Source organism: Ixodes scapularis, unplaced genomic scaffold, assembly GCF_016920785.2.
Source record: "Ixodes scapularis isolate PalLabHiFi unplaced genomic scaffold, ASM1692078v2 ptg001158l_1___fragment_3__unscaffolded, whole genome shotgun sequence".
NCBI classification, from domain to species: domain Eukaryota; kingdom Metazoa; phylum Arthropoda; class Arachnida; order Ixodida; family Ixodidae; genus Ixodes; species Ixodes scapularis.
The window spans coordinates 2,812,501-2,820,000 of record NW_024610108.1 but is presented as its reverse complement, the minus strand read 5'-3'; the positions used below and the strand labels follow the sequence as shown (position 1 = coordinate 2,820,000).

The 7,500-nt window shown below is 45.9% G+C and overlaps 1 non-coding gene across 1 annotated transcript; it reads right to left on the bottom strand.

Moving 5' to 3' along the window:
- Window positions 1-101: 101 nt before the first annotated feature.
- On the bottom strand, window positions 102-1,917 carry LOC120847189. The gene has a single exon (XR_005717264.1). It is a non-coding gene; the product is annotated as a small subunit ribosomal RNA (ribosomal RNA).
- Window positions 1,918-7,500: the final 5,583 nt, after the last annotated feature.

Genomic DNA, 7,500 nt, shown 5'->3' with positions numbered 1-7,500 from the left:
GGCATCCAAGCTTGGTCGGGATTGGCGCCAGATAAATTCGCACATCGAGTCCATTCCCCGTACAAGAGGAAGAAGACAAAACGATGCCAAATAACATCCGGTAATGATCCTTCCGCAGGTTCACCTACGGAAACCTTGTTACGACTTTTACTTCCTCTAAATGATCAAGTTTGGTCATCTTTCCAACACACCGGCGCAACCGAAAGGCCGCTCCGGGTATCGGTCCGAAGACCTCACTAAATCATTCAATCGGTAGTAGCGACAGGCGGTGTGTACAAAGGGCAGGGACGTAATCAACGCGAGCTTATGACTCGCGCTTACTGGGAATTCCTCGTTCAAGGGGAACAATTGCAAGCCCCTATCCCAATCACGAAGGAGGTTCCACGGGTTACCCAGTCTTTACAGACAGGGATAAAAACACGCTGCTTCCTTCAGTGTAGCGCGCGTGCGGCCCCGGACATCTAAGGGCATCACAGACCTGTTATTGCTCTGTTTCGTGCGGCTAGGAGCCGCTTGTCCCTCTAAGAAGGGTGCAAGGTGCAGAGAACCACGCACCTATTTAATAGGCTAGAGTCTCGTTCGTTATCGGAATTAACCAGACAAATCGCTCCACCAACTAAGAACGGCCATGCACCACCATCCACCGAATCAAGAAAGAGCTCTCAATCTGTCAATCCTCCCAGTGTCCGGGCCGGGTAAGTTTTCCCGTGTTGAGTCAAATTAAGCCGCAGGCTCCACTCCTGGTGGTGCCCTTCCGTCAATTCCTTTAAGTTTCAGCTTTGCAACCATACTTCCCCCGGAACCCAAATACTTTGGTTTCCCGGAAGCTGCCCGCCGAGTCATTTGAGTAACTCAGGCGGATCGCTGGTTGGCATCGTTTATGGTTAGAAGTAGGGCGGTATCTGATCGCCTTCGAACCTCTAACTTTCGTTCTTGATCAATGAAAACATTCTTGGCAAATGCTTTCGCAGTAGTTCGTCTTGCGACGGTCCAAGAATTTCACCTCTAGCGCCGCAATACGAATGCCCCCGTCTGTCCCTCTTAATCATTATCCTGTATTCCAAAAACCAACAGAACAGAAACAGGATCTTGTTCTATTATTCCATGCACTGTTATTCAGGCGAATCGCCTGCGTTGAGCACTCTAATTTTTTCAAAGTAAACGCGCCGGCCAAAGCAAGGCACCTGATGAAGGGAACCAAGCCACGACAGGCATGATGTTCAGCACGGGCCGTAACGTGGTGTCCACGCACTTCCCGCCTGTAACTGAGATCCAACTACGAGCTTTTTAACCGCAGCAACTTTAGTATACGCTATTGGAGCTGGAATTACCGCGGCTGCTGGCACCAGACTTACCCTCCAATGGATCCTCGTTAAAGAATTTAGAGTGTACTCATTTCAATTACGGGGCCTCAAAAGAGTCCCGTATTGTTATTTTTCGTCACTACCTCCCCGTGCCGGGAGTGGGTAATTTGCGCGCCTGCTGCCTTCCTTGGATGTGGTAGCCGTTTCTCAGGCTCCCTCTCCGGAATCGAACCCTGATTCTCCGTTACCCGTAACAACCATGGTAGGCGCATAACCTACCATCGACAGTTGATAAGGCAGACACTTGAAAGAAACGTCGCCGGCTCGTGGCCGTGCGATCAGCACAAAGTTATCCAGAGTCACCACACAAAACGGACCGAAGCCCGATTGATCTTGGTCTAATAAAAGCACCCGTCGCCCCGAGGGGCTTCGGGCTCACTGCATGTATTAGCTCTAGAATTGCCACAGTTATCCAAGTAGGAAGAAACGATCTAAGGAACCATAACTGATTTAATGAGCCATTCGCGGTTTCGCCTTGTTTCGGCATGTACTTAGACATGCATGGCTTAATCTTTGAGACAAGCATATGACTACTGGCAGGATCAACCAGGTAATCTTTTCGTGGTGGGTCGCCCAAAACCCTACCAACGCGCGGACGCGGGGCCACCGTCAGGCGCCCCTTACGAACCGCAAACACACACAACGCTTAGGAATTACTTCCAAATCCAAGAAGAAATGAAGCACGTTCGAGCGCGCAGCCGGAATATCCCCGACCGAGGTCGGTACCGACGCGGCAAGAAGCGCATAAATTTCTTTCTCGTCGTAGCAACAGAAAGTCGTACGCCAAAAAAATCATTGACGACGCCTTCGCAGCGTTGCCGAGCTTTCAGGTCCCGTGAGGACGCGAGGACGCACCCCGGCCTTCGGTCAGAACGCACTCGTCATTTCACACGGTTCGGTTAGCGCGGACGCTCCGAAACACCCTCCTCTCGCATTCGTTTTCAAGACACAGGTGCACCCGAGAACCGACCCCAACGGCAGACGCCAGAGATCGCAGGTACGTTGCTGTAACGACCATGCGGCGGAGGCAGCGGCCGAGACGGCGACGAAAGGCGTCGGCGACGTCGTCAGACGCCGCTCGCACCAATCGAACGCTCGACAGACCCCACCTCCACATAATAGCACCGATAAGTATAAAGATCCTTCAAGAGCATTCTGTACATAGTTTGTGGTTATCAGTTTCGGTGACTGACTGACTGACTTACTGACTTACTGTCTCTCACTCTATTCAGTATCATTTATTTGTCCTTCTTTCTTTCTTATTTTTTTCCCCTCTCTCTCTCCTTATATATATATATGTATGTATGTATGTTTGTGTGTATATATATATATATAAATGTTCTTTTTTTCCTCTGTGCCTCCATACGTACATACATCCTACCCCTATAAAAAAAAATTATTTCTCGCTTTTTATTAAAAACGTGCTGACCCCTGCTTGACTCTGATTACTTCTTTTCGACTTTCAGTTCATGTTAACATGGTCAACAGAAAGTTTATCGACTTTGTTATTACAAAGTAAACCAATATTTACACGGGGCGTTTCATGCGTTTTGAATTGTGTCAGAGCCGAACAATGAGCGCTATAGTAAGTGAGATTGTCACTGCTTTTAATCCGAATGCTCGCGGTATCGCGCGTGTTTACGGCAGGCTTCATAATAGGCAATTTTCTTTCTTTACACTACTCTTCTTTGCTCACTTCATTGTTTCTACCATTGGTTTCGTTTGGAAGGCCCCGCCACTTAGTTTCCGACAAAGTCCTCTCAAGGAACGAAGTGAGAAGCACGGGATTAACAAAAGAAAAAGATGCGTGTTTTCTAGCGGTTACCCGTGTCGCTTTGCGACACGGGCTTTCTGGAGCTTTCAACTGGGCGAGAGCCGAACAATTTACCCTACTGCACTTGCGACGGGCAGCGCTTTCAAACGGAATACTGGAAATCTCGCTTACTTTTCTGGCAAGTTTGATAGGAGACAAATATTATTCTTTTCACGCGAATTGTTCGCTCTATTTCTAATCTCTCTCTTCCGTGTCCTTGGCATGGAACGCCCGCTTGGTCTCCCACAAAGTACTTCCGAGGAATCAAGTGCAAAACACGCGACTTTAAAATGTGCGTGTTTTCTAGCGGTTACCCGTGTCGCGAGGCGACACGGGCTTTCTGGCGCGTTCAACTGGGCGAGAGCCGAACACTGTACACTACTGCACTTGCGACGGGCAGCGCTTTCAAACGGAATACTGGAAATCTCGCTTACTTTTGTGGCAAGTTTGATAGGAGACAAATATTATTCTTTTCATCGAATTGTTCGCTCTATTTCTAATCTCTCTCTTCCGTGTCCTTGGCATGGAACGCCCGCTTCGTCTCCCACAAAGTACTTCCGAGGAATCAAGTGCAAAACACGCGACTTTAAAATGTGCGTGTTTTCTAGCGGTTACCCGTGTCGCGAGGCGACACGGGCTTTCTGGCGCTTTCAACTGGGCGAGAGCCGAACACTGTACACTACTGCACTTGCGACGGGCAGCGCTTTCAAACGGAATACTGGAAATCTCGCTTACTTTTGTGGCAAGTTTGATAGGAGACAAATATTATTCTTTTCACGCGAATTGTTCGCTCTACTTCTAATCTCTCTCTTCCGTGTCCTTGGCATGGAACGCCCGCTTCGTCTCCCACAAAGTACTTCCGAGGAATCAAGTGCAAAACACGCGACTTTAAAATGTGCGTGTTTTCTAGCGGTTACCCGTGTCGCGAGGCGACACGGGCTTTCTGGCGCTTTCAACTGGGCGAGAGCCGAACACTGTACACTACTGCACTTGCGACGGGCAGCGCTTTCAAACGGAATACTGGAAATCTCGCTTACTTTTGTGGCAAGTTCGATAGGAGACAAATATTATTCTTTTCACGCGAATTGTTCGCTCTATTTCTAATCTCTCTCTTCCGTGTCCTTGGCATGGAACACCCGCTTCGTCTCCCACAAAGTACTTCCGAGGAATCAAGTGCAAAACACGCGACTTTTAAATGTGCGTGTTTTCTAGCGGTTACCCGTGTCGCGAGGCGACACGGGCTTTCTGGCGCTTTCAACTGGGCGAGAGCCGAACACTGTACACTACTGCACTTGCGACGGGCAGCGCTTTCAAACGGAATACTGGAAATCTCGCTTACTTTTGTGGCAAGTGTGATAGGAGACAAATATTATTCTTTTCACGCGAATTGTTCGCTCTATTTCTAATCTCTCTCTTCCGTGTCCTTGGCATGGAACGCCCGCTTCGTCTCCCACAAAGTACTTCCGAGGAATCAAGTGCAAATCACGCGACTTTAAAATGTGCGTGTTTTCTAGCGGTTACCCGTGTCGCGAGGCGACACGGGCTTTCTGGCGCTTTCAACTGGGCGAGAGCCGAACACTGTACACTACTGCACTTGCCATGGACAACGCTTTCAAACGGAATACTGGAGATGTCGCGTGCTTTACTGCCAAGCTCAATAAGAGACGAATTTCTTTCTTTTCACGGGAATTATTTCCTCTATTTCTAATCTCGCTCTTTCGTTTCATTGGGAAGGAACGCGCGCTTAGCTAGCCGCAAAGCAGTCTGAATTAATCACGTCCAAAGTACAGAATTTTACAATATATAGTGTTTTTACCGGTTGACCGCGTCAGAAAGCGTACCTTTCCGACGAGGTCTGTGTCGCTTTGACGTGAGCAGGAGCAACGCGATTTGGGCTAGTGCACGCGAGATTGGCAGCGCTTCCAATTCCAGTACTGTAGATATTGCGTGCATTTTTTACACGCTTGAGGATGTGGGATTTTCTTTCTTGTGACGTGACCCGTTTGTCAAATTGTGTCTCGCTTTTTGGTATCGTTTAAGAAGCCCGTCCGCTTACAATCCTAAAAAAGAAAAAAAAAAAGAAATTAGTAAAGAAAGACGCCCATACTTTTTTGTTGCTCTTTCTTTTATTATCTGCGCAGGATTTTAATTTGTGTAAGTTTTGTTTACCGTCCCGACTACGTAGGCGTTCGTACATGCCCGTCCTCGCGCCTCGAATTGTGTGCGAGCGAAATCAATCTCCCCAAGCTAGCTTCAGAAATTGCTCGAAAATCGAACGTGAGGAAAGCCAGAGATACGTGGTTTTCACAGGTCGTGCAAGATTAATCCATAAAGTGCGATATTGGTATATATATATATATATATATATATATATATATATATATATACATACATACATACACATACATGATTTCTGCGACAAATAGGAAGACAAAAAGACCATGTTCAAGCATAATATAGGAACATTGACACTTTGCACACACAAGGGAGGTCAAATGGCAGGTTTTTCTTCCTTGTGCAGGAAACTTTATTGCAATGTCAGAAGGGAAGTTCCACTCTAGAATTGTGCGCTCAATAAAGGAGGAAAGGAAATGCACTTGAAAACCTTCACAGTTCAAGTAAGAAAACATTTCGAAACGACAGTTTGTTTTCTTGCAGGGAGGAGAAAAGGGGAGAGAAGGAGGGAGGGAGGGAGGGAGGGAGGGAGGGAGGGAAGGAAGGAAGGAAGGGGGGGTGCCATGCACGGTGAAGACCAGAGTGTCGAACCGAAAACAGAAGCGAACGAAAAACCGGAACCGAGGAGTTAGTTTCAGCCGAACCGAAACTGACCCGCCAACTTGGAACTGTACGGAAGAAAATATAACTGTCTATTAGTCTGACGATGAATAGAAGTACAAGGGTGTACGGCAGGGATAGCTGAAAAAAAAAGGCTCTATGGACTTGGAGCGGCAGCCCAAAGTCGATGACGACGAAAAGAAAGCACACAGTTTCGGAAAACAGGCGGTAAGAAAGCGACAAATTAAGTAGCCGTCATGTCGAGTTGATTGCTTAGCTCTATTTAAGATGAAGGAAAAAAAAAAGTAGCACAATTGATGCTTACTTGCTAAATTGAATCAACCATTATCTTGTAAAGAAAAAAACCTCAAATGCCAATCACCTGTATTTTAGGCGACCCAACAGACTGATAACTTTTAAATTCAGGCTAAAATATAACACAAAAAAAAACAAGGAAAGACAGATATGTATGTAGCTTGTCATTTACTGCTCCATCAAATTTAAATAAAGCAATTTATTTCTCGGCACCTGAAAATAAGCGAACCCTACAAATGAATGGAAAGATACCCGTTTGCACTCTTGAAATAGTGCCTATTACGAAAAGAAGCACCAGGTAAATATAATATCACTTTAGCTTCTTCTTTTTCTTTTTAATACGGTACGCTGTTGGTTCATCTTAGTAAAATATATAAAATAGCGCAAAAAAGACGAGGACAAGGAGTATACAGGACAGGCACTCACTTTCAACTAGTTTTATCCAGGAAAAGTAAACATACATATATAGCTTTTATTCACGATAAGTGCCGAGGGCAGCCGAGAAGGCGGCAATAGCCCCGGATGGTTTGATCGTGCTGGGAGACACCAGCATCCCAGCTCAAATATCTTCTACCCTTAAGAATATGTGCTGCTTTGCCTGTCGTGTGTATATACATGTTCACTTTTCCTGAATGAAACTAGTTCAACATCAGCGCCTGTCCTGTATACCTCTTGTTCTTCTATTTGTTGTGCTATTTTAATGTCCTACATTACTTTTGTGCTCCCGCAAATCGAAGCAAACCAATAAAAAATTCGGTTCGACACTCTGGTGGAAACTAAAAGCTTAGAAAGAAAGAGGAAAAAAAGAAAAAGGAAAACATTTCTACAATAATGATAAGCAGGAGGAGGAGGAGGAGGAGAACAAGAAGGCTAATAATGTGGAAAAAAAGACACGACCCAAATAAATCAATACAAAGGATGGTATAAGTCATGCATACTTACCACATGTAAAATTAATTAAAAAAAAAATTAGAAAAAAAAATGTGTATTTATATATATATATAATTTTTTTTCTTTTATCCAGAGGCTTTGGCGCACGCACAGCACTGCACTGCACTGCACAACACAACACAACGAGAGACTTTCCACAAACACACCACTGCGTACGAGGACACGACCACGTAGAGCTGCACGAAAACAAGCGCCGTAACTTAATAAAAAAAAATAAAAAATCCTTTCACTGGACGGACGGCACAAGAACGGAAACTGCTCAAAGAGCACACACACACACGA